General features: G+C 37.5%; 1 protein-coding gene across 8 annotated transcripts in view; it reads left to right on the top strand.

Annotated features, from left to right (window-relative positions):
- The window catches only part of LOC126920376 (neuroligin-4, Y-linked-like), a 329,725-nt gene that overhangs the window by 104,383 nt on the left and 205,762 nt on the right, over positions 1-19,580 (top strand). For 6 of the 8 annotated variants that reach the window (XM_050730677.1, XM_050730675.1, XM_050730678.1 and 3 more), the window contains exon 1: positions 8,853-9,359. The exons of the other annotated variants lie outside the window; for them this stretch is intronic. The gene's annotated coding sequence lies outside the window, so the exon portion shown is untranslated. Of the gene's footprint in view, positions 1-8,852; positions 9,360-19,580 lie in introns of those variants that run through there. 8 annotated transcript variants of the gene reach the window in all.

Below are 19,580 nucleotides of genomic sequence, written 5' to 3'. Positions count from 1 at the left end.
AAATTCGAAAGTAAACAGTCTAGTCTTCTCGCACGAACCTACATTCGTCGAATTCGTAAACAGCAAACTTAACTTTCGTCTGGAACATAAATTCACACGCAGTATCCTCAACTTCCATCCGATTGTTACGTTAGTAAATAGTACAAGTGTTCTTGATTTGCGCGTACTGATAAAGAAAGCAGGAACAAAGGGATGGAAAAAAGCGCGGAGTGCGCTTGTTCAAGCGTAAAACTACCGTGCCCCACCTACGGAGCATGTAAATACGGTCTCGTATAATTCAGCCGACGAAGAAGCGTCCAACGGTTTATGTGCACTTCTGCGAGGTTGGCAACAAATCGCGAGCAGACTCGCGTATTTTCCATGTAACGTGAAATTACTCTGCCAGCAAGTTGCACGCTCCGGCCTCGATAGCGCTTGCTGGCCGCGTCCGACGATATTGCGAAACGCGAGTTACGCACGGAGCTTCTGTAAATCTCGACGTACAGGCCGATTAAAACGTAACAACGGGGCTCCTTGCGTTTGTGTGAGCAGACGTGTGACTCTAGCAAGTAAATGCCGAGATTTGTAGCTCATTCGTTTGCCAAAGGAAAACGAAGATAGAGGTCTCAGAGTTCACACCCTTAATTGAAGTTTCGGTTGTTTGTAATGAGAAACAGAATCATTATAATCGGTTATACATCTTTGACATAACGAGATTAAATAACCTGATAGCTTATAATTATAAATTATAGCGATACGTATGTACTTGCTCACGAGAATTCACTGTAGAAAACTTTTACGTATATGTCGTATTTGTTAGGTGAAACATTTGAAAATTTCATTAGCGCTGTTACGAGACAGGACTGTCGCGACTATAAATATTTTAAACATTTATAATTGGCGATCAAGTTTAAACGTTTTCGTCATCTTTCGGAAATATGTACTTGTGTCAAATATCTTATAATTTTTATAGAAATGGCTATCTCGTTATAGTGCTATTGTATAGTAGATGTAAGTCATTGATGAAAGCCATTGTATAGTAGATGTAAGTGTGTCAATGACGAAGGATGGTCACAGAAGTAATGCAAATTCGTGGCACATGAGTGTTAGTCGAGATTCTATGAAACGTACGTAGTTAATATGCACGTGCCAAAGTGTGAACGTGCGACAGTCATTCACGGGAAACACCGTGTGTTGTGCATCGCGTACAACTTGTTTATAGGATGGTACGTGTACGTTCCAGACTGTACTCAAGAACCTATTGCAAAGTTACAAGTCGAATTACAAATTTTATAATTTTCTAAAATATTTTTATAACAATTCATGCGAAGCATGTGTAAAATTTTATTCTACAATTCCAGATCTTTGGCCGGTAGTGCGTTAAAATCGTGTATTTGACACGACACCCTACATTTTATACAGTTGTGGGAAATTTAAAAGTGCAAAAGTATCCAGAATATATATATATAATATGCAAACATGCAAAAGGTTCTATTTCTCCTTGATCATACTAAAAAAAGCATGAATTTACATAAAGCATTCACAGTTTATTGATAACTTAATCATATGTGTACATATGTAATTCACCTACACGAGAGTTAATGTAGATTTATTTTACACCAAGGATGATTTATTTTCACTCTGAACTACATTAGCCAACCCAGCAGTTACTCAATTTACTAGACACTTCGTCAACTCATTAAATCTACTCTCTCTTCTTCTTTTGTCTGATAACGATCAAATAACGTGTTAGTACAATTCCGTAACAGAAGAAGGACGAAATAGTAGATCAGCAATTTGAAATAAATACGAAGAGGATCATTTTCTTGCGGCCCAGCCAAGCTGACAAGTAAGAACGACAGCCAGCAGCTCATAAGCTGCCAAGTTCGTCACTTCTTTGCTTCGCACCATAGTCATTAACTTACAATATTACAGTTTTTACATTAACGTTCTCTGTCTTGTAATTATGTCATGTAATAAAGTCTTGTCATTATTACTATTACCATGTACAGCTCATAAACTGTGCAATACCTTATCAAGTATGCTTTTAAATATATCATTCGCGACATGTTCGCCGTTACATTTTTTACGACACACTAATGAGCGGCGTCCAGATTCCAATTCTTTTTATAGCTCGGGTCAGTATAATGAAAACAGGGTCAACGAGTTCCAAATGAGGACTTTAAACTATTTTAGAAATTGTAAAAAAGAAAATAGTGGAAGGAAATATATAATAAAAAAAATATATATATATATAGAGAAAGAGTAATATAAAAATAGATGAATAGTTCTCAGCACAGCAAAAAGAATTATACAAAGAGTAAACCATTAAAGACCAACACCATGTTCGTGTAATATTTCATTTGCAAATTTTTTTTTGGTCCATTTACTCGAATGAATTCAACTTTCTAGTATTATGATTTAGAAAAGGAATTCTAAGAATTTTACTACATTTTTATCAGCACTCCCTCTTTCATCGAGACAAATCAACCTGAGTCAAGCAATTTCTACTTATGCACTAGCAACGAAATAACTCTTTGAAGACGGAATTATCGGTTCCAAAAAAGACAGCAAAGCAGACAGGAAACTTTCAAAGAGACAATAACATGGTTACTCCCTCTCACGAAGCAATCACTTGACAGCAGAGAAGAACTATTCAGCCACTTTGACTTTCGTTCTTGGCTTTCTCCATTCGCTTCACGCTTTTCAATTCACAATTTCGCTAGGTTGAAACGGTAGAGTCGAAGTGCACTCGAGTTCCAGCTGGTTAACGCGGCAAGCGGCTGACGAAAGACGCGACGACATGCCGATGCGTGCGGCGGAATCGCGAGCGCTGCACCGGAAACGTCGAATGGAACACAGGTCGCGTCGTTTGGACATGGGGAACGAAGCGGAAGTTCTTCCTACGGCACGACAGTCTGTTAGACGCGTGCACGCCACTTTCCAGAAAAGAGTAAACACGTGTACGCGTGGCTGGCGACAGCATCGAATTAGGGAGAGACAGTTCGACGATTGTTGCAGTTACCGTTTCACTGAGAATTCAGATTGACAGTGTCCCTTTTCAATCCTTAAACAACGTCTCTTCGGTGAAGAAGCTTTATGTTGTGTGTGTCGGTGATTCGTCGTTAATGGTCGTGTACATATGAACAAACTTTGATTTTGTAGAGCATTAGAAACTTTATTTTAATTACTTTACTTTAATTTAAGAAATGTAATAACTCATACATATACAAGATAATAGAAGCACATGAACTTCCTTGGAATTATTCTACTATGTTTGAAGAAGCTCCATTGTACAACTTCCTTGCTCATTAAACGTAGGAACTTTCTTCGTGCTATTTAACAGACACGGTTTAGTTTCCTCTTAGAATTCTAAGGTGTCCCGTTTGAAAAGTTTCGTCCCAAAGCTTTCAAATTTTGATTTAATTCGAAGGATTGTATCGTGCAATCTCGAAAATCGAAAGCTTCCGGGATATTCGGAAAATACCTGAAGAATATAATGATAACAATCGTCGTATTAAATGTTAAACATTTATGAGAAATTAAAAAATGCAAAAATGCGTAGAATGCGTATAATATGCAAAAGTATATAAAATATAAAGTTATAGTATTTTCCAGGTGAAAAAATCTCTACCTAGATCTTATTCTTTTAGTAGTGTTTGTAAAGATGCAGGCTTGCGCGAATATATACGGTCCAGTATTACAATGATAACTAAAATGATTTAATGAAAAATAAAATTCTATATGCGAGGTCGAAGAATATCGCTGAGTTACAAGAATGAACAGGCGAAATAACGATAAAGCATTTACACGTAGTCCAGAGAATTTCATAATGGAGCATAACATGGAGTGTCGAGGCAAGTATGTGTATGAAAAATACCTGTGAAATCAGATTCTTTGTAGAAAGAGATAGGCACGCGAGACGTGCTCTGTTCGCAATATACGACGCACAAAGTATACTAGTGCACATCCTCTTTGAAACAGTATCATCGGTTGCTTCCTCATCTTCTGATATCAGAACGTTGTTCTTTTTTATCTGCAGAAGTTATTTACTCCAATTCTTTTTTATTACAAATATATTGATAAGGATACGAGATATTGTTTTGGTTTATTACTAACTAAAGCTACAACTATTTCACACGCACATATATATTTCATATTTTCAAGGGATAAAAGTATTCTATGTCTTTACATATGTATAGGTTATTATTTAAAAAACGGAAAATTTGATAAGGTTTATTTTTGTCGCGAGTCTTTCAATTTTAATGCATATTTTTATGAACTTCGTACCAAGATGAAAGCGTGGAGATTATGTGGCGATGTAGATGGTAAAATTTTCAAGAATATCGTCCAGCTTGGAAGTACCATGCTTTGTGAGCGTCGATCCGGGCTGTAATTTTGGTTATCATAAACGGATGACGATCATAAAGCATCGACTGGTATCTGTGTCATCTTTAGATCCTTGATCAACCTGGCTGCTGCGATAGTATACTATTCCGTTAAAGGAAGATCGTTTGTTGAAGGATAATATTACTACATGTTTATCCTTTAATATTGAATGTGCAAAATATAATTATTCGTTGTTTGTACAGCGTTCATTTTAAGTAATATGGTATAAAAGAACGATACATGTATAAAATTAAATATCTTTAATTAAATAATCTCATGTTCTATGAAATCCGTCGAGAGTGTGGGTTTTGTATATTCTTTTCGCATCACACTTTTAGTACAACTCTGTTACATTGAAATATTTTGGACGTCGCGTGTAGATACACATTACTGTTGAGAAAAATATAAGGTAGGTCGCGTTACTGAAAATCTCATGAGATATTTTAATTATTCCATTCTAATATTCCAGAATTCCAAAATTTCAATCTCGGAAACAAAGAATAACGGCGCCTACAATATTCCTCCATTTATTTTCTCTAAAATTTCAATTTGATCTTCAAATCTTCTTATCGTAGAAGGCGATCTTCCAATTCTAATCCAATACTTTAATAAAAAAAATCACTTTCTTTCAAATTTCTTGTTCGATTGGATCTACCTTGAAAATTCGTTGAATTCTGTAAAAAATATTGCTTGGCGAAGTCGAAAATCACGTTTCGTTGCGAGAACATGGAAATTCAAATTAACATATGACCAAAGGAGTCACGTACTGTGCTCTAAATCCGAGTCGAGTCCAAGCAAGAACTCGCGAACAACCTCGTACTTCACGCGTGCCACTTTAAGTCTCTACACGCCTGCAGAATTCACGACGCGGCTGCACGATTGCGTGACATGCACATGTACGCAGGGGGTAAACGCGCGTGGCTGCGCTAATCCGATGGTTTCTTCCCGCTAAGTTCGAATCCTGCTGCGAACTCGTAATCTTAGCCCTACACGAGTTCCCAATACGTTTCCCGACGCAGTTTCCTTCTCAGCGCTTGAAGTATCACGCTGTTTTCGCTTCTTTTCTTATTCGCATTTCGTTTTATCGCAGTCTTAATTTTACCTAAATTGCGATTCTTTAGAAACTCCGTGTTCTAATGGAAGATAACGTGAAATACAGTTTATATCGTATTTAGTATAATTTTGTATCTTTTTCTCGGATGGCGAGGAGAGGACGAATGAATTTTACCTGTTAGAGAAACTCTATCTTGGAACTCTATCTATTATTAATGAAATATTTCGGATTATTCGTGACGCGATAAATGTTTTGATTTCAGATTGGTTTGCATTCAAGAGATTTTTGGTAGAAGGATGAAGTAGAACGTAGCGTACATTGGATTTTATATAACTTTGTATCTTCTTTTTTAGTGGAGTAAGTTGCCGGATGTCAGGATACCACGAAGGAAATTCTCGGAGTCTACGTACAGCTAGTAAAATATTTGTTATTATTTATGGCAGATGCATCTCGAAAGTGGTTGGTGGTTTTGACGTGCATCCAGAAATATTTTGGTAGAAAGATAAGGTGGAATGTAGTTGATATCGCATTTTATGTATCCTTTTCTTTTACGATAAGGGTAGGCTATGCAGGTGCGTGAACACTGTGAACACATTGCGACGAATATTTTGATGTTACTTGTAAAATACTTTTGATTATGAACGATACCCGGCACCGTGAACATTTTTGAGAACTAATTAGTGATTTTGATGTTAATCTACACGTAGTTAGACGTGGCACATATACTCCGTAGATATTGATGATAATAGTTGAAGTACCTACTAAGCTGAATCAGTGGCAGAACTGTAGATGCTGGTGCCACTAGAGAAGTACATGCATAATTTCGAAGTTGTTGCATTTGTGTATACAATATACATACACATATACGTTAGACGTGCATAGTGGATCTGAAATTTAGACTAGACTTTAGGATCCACTTCATACGAGAATAATTTGGTATTGTACTAATATTCTTAAAAGGCAATTATTAATACTGGTACAAAAGTATGGTCTTTAGATATTTTTATAAAACATTAAAAACTTCCCAGTCTAAAAAGTTTTATCGAAACTTCATCAGTTCGACCAAACAGCAAACACTACATCACAGTAATCATCCAATAACCTGTCATCTAATTTATGTATGATAATATCATCACGATCAAGCTAATAAATCAAGCAATTTTAGTTTTCTCTACAATTCAGCTCCAAAGTCAAGTAATAATCTTTAACTAAAATCCTGAGCCTACCTGTTTCTTAATTAAACTTGGAAATCACAGATACCATCTTACCAGCATTTACTAATACATTATCTAAGCAACGTTGCAGTGGTTAAATATTCCATTCTTCCCTTCTCAATGATTTAAGGAAGAAATTGACCGATCAACTAATCTCATCCACCTGAATCTGCTCATCAATCAACTCGCCCATCACCGCGCCTGACACTTATCAATACCCCATACAAATTCATCATCAACAACCAAACATCGCACCCCCTGTCCCTTCAGCCTGTCCAAAGAAATCGACCCATCGTAGCGATCACGCTGCAATAGAATGTTTATGTCCATAAATCTCGCCATCGACCTGTATGACACTCGGTAACGCGGCATATACAAATCTACCACCAATAACCAAACAACCACCCCCACACCTGTCTCTCTCTTTCCCCGATTGAACCAAGTCCGTTTCTACATCCTCTCGACGAACCTCATCCCTTTCCGACTTCTATACGCTTCTGTATCGGCGCGAGTTAACCCGATGGATTCCGGCACGGTCGCACGGCGTGGCGCGTACGCGCGAGCATAAGCCGCGTTGTCGGCGAGGCGTACAGACGGACGTACGGACGGACGTCGGATCGATCCGGTGGCAGAGGGGTTGTGGAGGCGGAGGGGCAGTTGGCGCGTTCAAGGGGTGGGCTAGCACACACAGTAAGAGGAATGGAGGGAGTGGTGGTCTGGTGAAGAAGGACGGAGATCCTTGGAAGCGGTGCGCCGTCGCAACGGCAGGACCGTCATCGTCGGGACCAGGCGAGAGCTTCGTCTGGTGGGGGCGAGACGAATGTTCCGTCTCGTTCCCACGAGCGTTTCCCCTCTGCAACCTAGCAGGCTGTGTTCTCGTGTCGCGTTGCACAGTCAGTTCATTCTTTCCTGTGTTTTCGCCCCTCTACTTTCAGCTGTTCAACCAAGTGTCTCTCTTTAGCTTAGATCTTAGGCTCGTCTCTCTTCCTCGTTGACCACCACCACCACCACGTCCATTTCCCCTACGTGCGATCCTCTTTGTCCCTCTTGCAGGTCGACCATCTCTTCGTATCCCTGTTCCTCGCCGATCTTCATCCCCGTCGCGCTCACCAACCGTCGATCTCGGTTCGTTTCACGTGTCCCTGCTCCTCTCGCCACAGACAGACTCTTCCTATCTCTCTCGTCCACCCCCACTGACGAGGTCTCGCTCGCGCGCCGCTGGCAGCCCTGCAAAAACAAGCATACGGCAATCCCCAGTAGCACCCTGGTACACAGACCAGGCCAGAACGTCACACCGGGTGGCACTGGCGGCAGGTGTAACGTGGCCGTTATCCTCCGCGTCTCCACGTCACACACGGCCACGCCGTGTCACGTGCTAACCAACCGTCACGCGACTCGTCGAATACACTTTCACCTGGAACACTCGATTTATTCCGAAATCGGCCACGATCACTGTTGTCCGTTCTTCATTCAGGATTCCTTGGATGGTCCAGCTCGGTTTTGCTTGGCTTGGTCTGGCCTGGCTTCGCTCAAACTAAGATTGAATTGCCCGAGGCCTTCAGATACGTTCAAGATGTTTCTGTCTCTAAAATCTGTGGTTCCTTTTCAACCTTTGTGACACGATTGTGAAACGTGATCGAACGTGAAAGAACGATGGTCCTATAGATAGTTTGGCCAGCTGATACGCGAGTCTCGTGTATGAGAAACTCGTGACTGGTTGGTGGGACGTCCAAGCATTGTGGTTCCGAGTGATAGCAGTTGGTTTACGACGCGAGTTGCAGACGTGTTTGGTGGAACGATATGTGAGGGATGTTTGATGATCCTCGGGGGTCTGACTCGGGACTCCGTTTCGAGAAGTTGGCGAGGAACTGTAGGGAACATTCGACGTCTATTGGGAACTATCGTATGTTATCAAAGACAAGAATATTTAATATTTATTGGATTATTCTCTGGTACCATAAGTAGCAGTACTATATATTCTTCTATGAATGACTGATTTCTCCAGTGATTCCAGTCGACTAAACTATGTTTACCAAGAAATAGCAACTATTAAATGCTGTAAACAAAAGGTAAGAAGACTCTCATAAAAGAGACAATTATACATAAACAAAAACAGAAGAGGAACTCAAGTTGCTATTGAATTTCAGCAACCATATCCATCGAAAATATTTGACAAGAGAACTAGCAAGTGCAAAATAATAACTAACTAACTAACGAAAGTAGTTAAGAGAGGAATTGGTCAGACCTGAATACAAGCTTAAACGGTTTTTATCTTCCTTGAAAAGAAATCTCATCCCCTGCGAGGTTAATCCCTCATAAAGTGTACACGTGTTTGAGGGAAATTGACGCATGTGGATAGAGCGGCGATACATGGGGTAGTTTTCGAGTGATCGAGCCGATTGGATGATATTTTCGCGAGGTACGCAGGTCAGGGGAAATTAAGTGGCGGACGAACGTGCGGCGAGGTGTTGGTTTCAGTCGGTCGGCGGACGTCGCAAGCCACGGTTCTCCAAGAAAAAAAGGAACGAGAGATGTAGTGTGTGTAGGTGCGTGGTGGTGCGATTTGTTTACTCGGGGGCGAGTGTTGACGGGAAGTGGCGGTGTTTGTCACGTTTCCGGATGTGAATGGAAACGGAACCCTATCTCGTTTTGGACAACAGATTATCGCGAGCATGAGGAACGGATACGTTCGACGAAGACGATCTGTTTGTGACACCCGATCGGTAAGATTCCTCTTTTCAAAGTTAATTTCTACTTTCATTGATGTTTTCGTGGTTAATTTGTCGTTACAGGTAATTGGAAAATTTTGTGTTTTATAATAATTTTGACTGTTGGTTCAAATATCGAATACGAATATTTTAACGGGTAGAGAATTCGTTAGAAATGTTGGAATTGTTGCAAAATGAGATGTAGATTGAATATTAAAATGATAATTTACTATTTCAGACTGATGTCACTGAAGATATTTGAATAATTTTGCGTTTCGTGACATCAATTTACGTTTGAAAAGAGTTGCACTTTTAAATGAAGAGAGAGAATGCTTAGATTTAGATTGAACCTTTAAATGATTTTCGTTCTCTGAATGGTGTGATTGGTTTAAATATCAGAAATGGATTTATCAATGAAAAAAAGGTTTGCTGAAAATGTATTAAGCTGAATCTTTAAAAAAGCAATTTTAAATCATTTTATATAAATTAAGAGACAAATTAAAAACGAATTTGATATGATTCGAATTTCATAATTTTATAATATTTAACTTACACATCTATAGTATCATCTATACACGTATATATATTCATAAATAAGTTTGTAATTTTAAAATTTCTTTAATTTTAATATATCTCAGCTCTTGAAACAATCTTCTGTATCAATTATGCTATTACTATTCACGAGTATTTGATTTCTCAACAGAAATATTTAACAGTAGAGATAGGAACCTTTCTTGAAATTCCATATCGCAAATTACATTTTCAGTTATCGAATTATTTAACTCGCCCTCCATCCAGCAATACGAATCTCCAAAATTTTAATTATCTTTCGAGAATTGTAATTCAATCTAGTAATTTCCATCGTTGCTAACGATCGTGTTTCAATTTTGGAAATATCAAAATCTAACCTTCGCCTCTGCTGTAAATAACTAAAACAATTTTAATTAATTTTAAACGATCTACTGCAAATAATTCACGGTAATTCTACGATGTATTAGCAATCGTAATTAATATGATTAAAACGTTGGTCCTTTCCCACCCAGTGAAAATTAATCATTTACAAAGTGCTGGCGTGACACGATTTGCTTGATTCGCTTCATTTATTTAAAATTAGTCGCATCAAAACTCCACCATATTACAAACAATTCTATGTCATTTCCAATTGCATCGATATTCATCAACGCGGATTCGCCGAAACACTCCAAGTTCCTGCGAATTTTACGGTTTTGCAGATATGTCGATGGATCCACGACTATTTAAATACTAAAATCTGGCAAATCGACGTCCATTCCAATTTCAGTTTAGAACGATCGGAATAAAATGTAAAATGCATATACCCAGCTGTGGAATAACTAAACAGTGAATTTTATATAAAATGGTAATAGGCCATGCTGTATAGTTGTTTGAGTGTATTTTTCGTATTTCCAAATAGTAATCGTTCTTGTTCTGTGCTGAATGAATCGTACGAAGGGTTGACTTTTTGCGATTAGAATTTCGTTGAACTATGGGTAAAAGAATTGCAATCGATAACAGCTTTTTAACTTGGTTGGCAAATATAGGAAATACAAATTGTCATAGACGAATTAGTTGCTTGATTGATAAATTCAGTTTAATTGGAATATTAATAAAACAATACGATCTATAGAGAATTAACAGGTTTATTTATACTGGCTTTCTTCAAATTGTTTGGAATATTAAAAATTATGTATGACACCTGTTTAATGCATAAGATAAAAATATTAATTTATATTTTCTTCCAAGAATTAGAAATAATTTCAGACAGATAAAAGATTCAAGATAATAGCCGGTAATACGTGGAAACTTTTTCATACCTGCACATAACTATATTTAAATTAATGGAAATTAATATTCTTCCTTTGACAGATAAAGATGAAAGGATGATATTTAATTAAATTTTAATGAAAATTCATTGCTACGAAATTTTTCTACAAACGAGATTCACGTATGTATATCTGAAATTAAATATGAATAAAAATAGCATGCATTCATACGTATGTACAGAAATGTGCTCTTACAAATGTAATGAACTTTTCTAGAAATTGCAAGTCAGCTACTTTTATTATTTCATTCTTTTCCTAATAACGAAACCTTTTTAAATCGAGATTCGTTTATATCCGAATATGATCATTAAAGGAAACATCGTTTATTCAAACTCTGATATCGTTGTATTCTCATAAATTCGCGGAATTTTTACAGGAAATTATGCGTTGATCCTTTACGTTGCCTCGTTGGTTTCCCAATAGCGAAATTATTAATTGTGTCGTATGAACAAGAAAATTAGAAAACATTGTCCATTCATATGCTCACAGAAATGCATTTTTATAAAATTACAAAACCCTCCATTCCACTGTCTTATTAATATCCATAGTACGTTATGCTCTTTGTGGACACGAAAATGGAAATGATAAATTTTGATACGTTCACAACCGCATGCATTTGGAAGCAAAAATGTAGGGACAGTTTTGTTCACCAGTCGAGTCGCTCCCAAAATCGGCCAACACTTTTCTACTCTCCTAATGTTCTCTTCAATTTCTATTTGCCTTGTAACGAAGTTTCTTGAACAGGATTGACTCTGTTCACGACTGATCACGACTGAACGATAAAGAAAAGTCATATTTCCCTATTATTCTTTCAACGTGAAGGAGTAACAGGTAGAAGTTGGGAAACTACGTCGATTCTAATCGGAGTCGGGCTTCTCGTTCAATTTGTATAGAGTGGTTTACGTGTGACAACGAGGATGACAGAAATTCGTAGTTGTTTCTTGACAAAAATTGAATTTATAGACAAGAAAGAGATGTGTCGTAATAGTAGTGTTATTTTTATTATTGTTGTTATTTCTGTATTTAGAGGTAGGATCGCAATAGCTATTATTTTATTCTTTGGATAAATCTATCACACCGTTTTGAGCTGAAAAATCTTTATTACACTTTCTTACATGGACTAAGGATAAAAAATAAAAGAATATTTTAAACCTATCGATTAAATCTATCGATTGTATCTCGAACCATCTTCTAATTACTATTTATTGTAACTAGCGTTTTCATTTTCAACAATTATCGTTTATTTTTTTTCTGTTTTTATCTTGCTATATTACACTTACATACTGGTAGAATAGTCGTTGAATCGATCCGATCGGTCGATCGGAAAAACTGGCCGTCTGGCTAAGTTCGTTCGTCTCTGAATACAAAATCCAGCAATTCAATTTCCGTGACTGCTTATCGATTGCATGTATCCGCCGTTTCGCTTTTATTCCGTTTAACGCTTGAACAGTGGCGTTCCTCGTCGCGCACGCTCTTTGAAATTATCGTGGCTTAGAGCAACGCTGGTCTTAATGAAACTGGTTGAGAATGTTTGTGATCGTGCGTGTCTCGCGAATCGAGAGAAATCGAGCTGCGCTTCCAGCTAGTATCGGTTTGATCTTCGTGAGATAATATCGGAACTCGGTACAGCGAGTGATTTCGTTTACTATCAGACAGCGACACTTCGTTTAATTCTTCAAGTACAAGGGATATTTTTCAGGTGTACCGATACAATTTACGACAGTAAGTCGCTTGCTTTCGAAACTACCACCACGTAACCCGCGTCGATATAAATGTAAAATATTGAAAAATCAACGAACAGAAAATTCAACGAGCTTTCACCGCACCTAGATCCAGCTAAGAGCTTCTTAACACATTGCGTACGGCGCTCCGCGCTCTCAACGCGCTCCCAGGACCCGCACATTTTTCATCGGCACAGATCTACCGATGTGCTGGCTATACAGACTGATTGTTTTTACATGCTTGGAGTGTCGACATTCAGTTGTTTTGCTAATCGTTTGTCACAAGAATGCACAAGGCTTCATTACCCTGGTAACATAACAAAAACATTTGTCTTTGGTTGCTTAAGTCATCGATTCAGTCGAAAAAACATGAAAACGAGATATCTCGTGACCCGTACGTAACGTGTTAACACGCAAATAAAATTTCCCCAATCGTTTAAAAGCGTATTATCAACGTGAAAAATTGATCGTGCCTGGATCTCTGGTTTTCGGCAAAAAATCCGAGGAAAAGTTCGATTCTGCTTGTCTCGAAACAAGATTTCGAGAGCCGACAGACCGAGGCAGCGGTGGCTGGCAGGTGTCATCGATCGACAAAGGGAAAGTTCAACGAGCTGCAGCGTGAAGTTCGCGGCCAATTTCCCGGCGATCCCGAGCTCACGAGCGAGCTGCGATCTTGCCGTGGCTCGAACACGAAGCTGATATCGCTGCCACCAGTCAGCTTTTCATTATCGTCGCACAGACGTCAACTGCTTCACTGTGGGATCGAGTGTTCCCTAATTAAGCCGGCCGGATACCGCACTCTTCTTCGTTCCATGTCAACCGCGAGCTTGCCACGTGGCTGCTCGCTCGTTGAACAAACGTCGTCGTTTAACCTCGTGGGAAACCAGCCTTTTCGTCGCCGAAGAATCCTATTTTCTTTATGCAAACATCGCTGTCGTGTGTCTTCAGAGATGCGTTGCGTCTTACACGTCAGATTATTCGATATTTTCTTGGGTTTTTAGCGAAGGATACAGGCGATTGCTAGATCGCGGATTTTTCTGCAAAGTCATATTTCTGAGGAAATAATTAGAAAGGTCGGACCCAGGCTGTGATTAGTTTCATCCTATCAAATATTATAGCAGTCGTTGTATTTTGAATATTTTATATACTTCTGTGTATTGCATTCTGCGTATTCTATGAATTTTTTGATTACGAACTTTCTTAAACGATAATTTGCTAATTGATGATATTAGAGTATCGATAAATGGTAAATTGTGAGTCGTAAACACAAACACTTTTTGGAACTTAATAATTTTGTAATTCGTAGTTGAAAATCGGTGTAGCGTATAAAGTAGAACATTGTAAACTAATAATATTACATCGATACAGACGTCGAATTAAATTCTACACGTTCGGTTGATAAATTTCTGAACAAAGTTTAAAGTTTAATTCGACACGGGTGAAACAGACTATCGTGCACTTACTCGTGCGCAATTGTACATCGATTTATATATATTCACGCGCTTGATCCGTGCATACGTTATACCGATTAAACGGAGAATAATAAACCGTGGATACGTGATCTAATTACCATAATTGTCGATTTGATTATACCGAATAAAGATTTATTGTGTACGAATTAGTTCCTATGTACGAGACAGTATAAATTAGTGAATTAATTATGTAGATAAACCCGAATCGTTGTTGTTTTTCATTAAAACACATCAATTTCGTTTTAACTCCATCTACGTTCGCCTGGTGTCCACGAAAATTATCTGTTTGTTCATTCCGAGAATTGAAAAAAGCTATTAAAATAATAACAAACCAGAATTTCTTTATTCCCTGTAAGTAACTCGAGTAATGTAATTAAAGGGTTGGCTTTCGTAGGATTAAATATTTTAATTGAATTAGTCTTCGTTCGAGATACAAGTTTTAAACTAATATTTTATTTATTTCTTTTGAAAGAAGATTTTCTGTAAAAAACGCCTACAATGTCACTCATAATTAAGTAATATAGTATTTATAATTAAAATACTTGGGTAAATCGTAAAAGTTTTAAGATACGATCCCAAAATTTGAATAAACTCCAAACTATTTTATCATAATAATTGATAAATTATCTAATATACGTAAATTATAAAATTATAAAATTACACAAATTTTTAGATATTTCACTAAAATAATACGGAAATTAAAATATATTTTCCAGCGATATTGTACAAGAAATACGCATAAGTCGTCGTAATGATTTACAAAAATTCGATAAAAAATCCGACAAATTCCACGTTACGTAAAATTTCCAAGCATCCCAATTTATTCGTACGTCTCACTTTCGCCCACCACTGCCTTCAAAATTCCACAGCTGCCCAACCCCACAGTCAAACGTTCCCCAAAAAGACCAAAGAACATCCCATTTACTCGACGGAATCACAGAACTCGTTTACCTCGGTGTATCCAACAAACGTCTCCGCGAAATGCAGCAGGTGTCGCCGAGAGGCGGAAAAACGAGTCCATCTCTTGTATCCGGGCCTGTTCTCCGCGTGATCAAAATGGATATGGACGTGGAAAAACGGCGTCGAGACGTTTGGACCATTCGTACCGGGAAACATCAGGTGCAGAGTTTATGCAAGATAATTTCCACGAGACGAACATTCGTCAGTGTCGCACAACGGAAGAAGAAGCTTTATAATAGGTTTTCGATTCGAGAAATTCGACGAATTTCAACGACCAAGATATCGTTGAAATATGAGCAGAATTAGAAACTTGAACGATGTGTGTGCGAGTTGCGTAAAATATTATTCTAAGAGTGTTTCCTTCTGGAATTTTTTAATTTCTCTTTTATTACATTTCTTTACTTATCGTCTTAATTCTTTCTCTCTTTCGATACTTTATTCTGTGTTCCTGTTGGAATTCGATGTTCTTTCTGGAAGTTTTTAGATGGTTAAATTCTTGTTAGAAATATGGGACGAATGAAAAATGATCGTGGAAAGTCTTAAGAATTTCTTGATTCGTGTCTCATCTCAAATTTTAGTTTTGGTAATTTACGACGATGCAGCGAAGAAGATACTGTCCTGTATTCCTCCACAAAAATTTGTATAGCACGCATAAGCAGTTAGAAATTACGTAGACTCTAATGAGGAGTACTTTTTTTCGATCGTAAAATTTCTTTTATTTTTTAGATATTAAATTACAAATAATAATATTTTCATTAAAATTTTTAATAGAAACTTGGGTTCAACTAACAAAAATTGTAATTAATTTCATCAAAATTGACTCGTTTGATTTTAAAATCGACAGATTTCGACCAAAAATCTCACGAACCCTCGATCACGCGTCTAATCTACTTTTCACCCCTGTCATATTCTAAAATACTCCGACCATTTAATTTCCACGCCATTAAAACTTCATTATTATTAAAACGTTGAAAACACAGGACTCGATCGTTCAGAGTATTCAAACCTGTTCTCAAACCCTTTTTCCCCTGTGCACGCTGCTTTGGTCAACGTTCGACAAAGGGGGAGAAAAATGGGGATTACAAATTGCAGCGATCTCTGACTATAGGTTCGCCGCGTTCCCAGAAATGGAAGGGAAATTGATTTTTTATCGCTGACTGAATAACTGCGTTTCCACGGAATCCTGGTGTTGTCGGTTTTGCGAAATAGAGAATAGGTATTGTTGCCTTTTTCCAGGGGGTGTGAATCGCTGGGGTACTGGGGTATGTCGGGGGAAATTGCGTTAGGGAATATTTTAAAGCCACCAAGGCTATTACACCAAGACCTACCGCGATGAAATATTTACGATTTTCTATACCGACTTAATTTCGATACGTTCAGTCACTTTTCTCTGTACATTGTCTTTTATTTATACATAGATTACACCTGATTTATCATTTTCTCTCATTTATTCTCACAGATTAATCGCAGTTTATTAGTCATTATTCTTATATTACAGTTTTGTTTTAATTTTTCATCTCGTTCATCGTCATTCTACCCCTGTTCGCTGTAAATATAAATCATTAATTAAAGGACTGGTTTGAATAATTAATGAACTACCTGTAAAAATCAAATCTGTTAATTTCTTTTGGGGCAGAAATATCGTCGAACAAACGACATTAACGAAAGAAGGGTAATTCTATGAAACGACAGAGCAGAGAATATGAAACTTCCTGGAAGACAATGTTTTAGAATAAAGGAACAAAACGACGAAATAATTAGAAATATCTTCGCTCCGACACGGCCGATCAGCAAAATTCTTCTCTTAAAATACAAAATCGAGGGAAATGAAATTTCTCGTCCCCGCGAACATTGGCACGCGTCAATACGACAGAGTATGGACGATGGACAGAAAATCCTTTCAAGATTCAAATTTAATCCAGAATTCTCCGTAATCATGAAAAATGAATTAAAACGTATTTTTCGAGTGCGCTGTAATCCCCGAAGAAAATCCTGTCGTGCAATAAATATCGTCGGGACAGTTCGAAATCGACGTCTCGACAGGCGGCCCTTGACCGCTCGTTAAACGAATTTTTTGCGCGTTTTTCGTAGTCTCGATTAAGGGAGGCAGTTCCACGTGATAGCCACGCTTTATCTCGCGTTCCTTCAACCAGAGGAAACCACGAGCAAAAGCTCGGAAAGACGCGTTTAACCGCGCAGACTTTAGCTGCGAGTAGGATTTTGCTGGCTTAACAACGTGACTCGGTTAGTTGCTTCGCTGCACCCTGTCCAGCTAGTTAAGCGAGCTACACCTTTGTATTAACGCAAAGATCTATTTATTTAGACGTACGAGCGAAATTAGTCGATTTCCTCCGTTTGTCTCCTTTGAATTTCTAGAATTTTCTTTCATCTGTTTCTTTAGAATCTTTTTTTTTTTTTTTTGATTGGGATGGTGGAAAATTGTAATAGTTTTTGATTTTTGATTCGATGGTTTGTGACAAGAATAATCTTATTAATATCACAATTTAATGGCTAGAGACTTTATTCATTGTAATGGAAACTATATTCGTAGAATTTGGATACAATGTGATTATTTTTTAGATATGAAGAAGTATTTTGTAATTTGTAAAATTACATTTCGTAACACTACGCTCTTTGCCTCTGAATCTCCTAAATCTCGTTTCTGTAACTGCATACTCTGCAGCTGTAACATCTATAACTTTGAACTCGAAGGCTTTAAATTTCATAACCCGAACCTTATAATTCTGGTCCTGCGAGTATAACTCTATAACTTTTAACCCTATAACCCTAAACTCCGTAACTGTAAACCCTATAACCCTAAACGCTGTAACTCGTAACCCTATAATCCTAACTCTGTAACTTGGAATCCTGTAACCTATGAACTTTCAAATTCCAGGTCGTGAATTTACAATCAGCAACTTTCGAGCCCAATAAATACAACATACAATACCCTTTGTACCGCTTAAAAAATTCATGAAATAGTTTTGACGATAATATCAATTTTCTTATCATTAATGAAAATAGTTTGCTCAAGAAAAAAGAAGAAGAAAAAATGAACAGAAAGGAAGATGGATTATGGATGAAGTTTTACCTTTGGTCCTGCTGGACGAAAACTCGAAAAAGTCAATGCACGAACCTGATTTATACGCTGACAAAAGTCGCGTTTATTCGGCAACGTCCACTTTCAGCAAACAAAAAAGTTGTTTCATTCCGGCAGGCGATGGATCACGAAGTTCCGAAAGTATTTTATAATGACAACTTAAGGGTTGCGTGCTGCAATATTCAAGCCGCAATTTCTGTAAGAGCTCCGGCACACGATATCGTGTTACTTGGTGGTTGCGATCGCGTTGGCACAGCCTGCCTGATGGTGTTTCATTATCGAGTTTCAGATAGAGTGATATTTCAAGGATATTATGACCATAAATTAAGACTTGTTCTCTTCATACTTCGAAATTTCCCCGTTACTTTCCATCGCAGCCTCGTCGGGGGAGAGCCGTGTGTAAATCAGGAGATTGAACATTATTTTCTTCGTGGTTTCTTTTTCAAAATTATGAACCTACAAGCAACGAACAGTAGCTACGGTATGAAAGACATTACGGTACAAATCGCTGCTAATAAAAGTTTGAGGAGGAAATATAGCATTCCTTTTAAAAGAATTCCATCGACAGAAAAATAGTTTCTGTGTGAATAATGTAGTATTACATGCATAGTCATAAACAGGGAGTGGCGACAAAGTAGAAGTATTTTTGCTTGAAAGTTTACTTCAAAATTTACCGTATATACTTTTAACTTGGTGAAATTTTATTCTTCACCACGATTTATGCTTTCATTCATCTGTGACGGATTTATAAATGGATATATATACTGAGATTAGTTTGATATTTTGATATTGCAATCAATTTCGCGTATCAAGCGACAGCTCTATGGCATATTTTTATAAGAAATAACTTTTACTCAATATCGATCATTTAATTGTAAGAAAAAATTCTCTTCTAACGTAATTCGATTTTATTTTGCTAAAGATTTTTCTGAATTATTTATATTATACCTCGCAGAGTTTCAAAAACATGGAAAATTGTATAAAACACAAGAAAATACCTTTGAAAGATATTAAATATAAAATGTACGATTGAAAACAAAAGCCTAATATCACGTTCAGGAAAGCTTTCAAAAAATTTCCTGGCTTTTAGTTTTCATGGCTAATTTCCATTGCCGAGAGAGGCTTATCCGTGGCACTGGCAA

This window comes from Bombus affinis, chromosome 9 (assembly GCF_024516045.1).
Source record: "Bombus affinis isolate iyBomAffi1 chromosome 9, iyBomAffi1.2, whole genome shotgun sequence".
In the NCBI taxonomy this organism is placed as follows: Eukaryota; Metazoa; Arthropoda; class Insecta; order Hymenoptera; family Apidae; genus Bombus; species Bombus affinis.
This window is presented reverse-complemented; position numbering and strand designations above follow the sequence as displayed.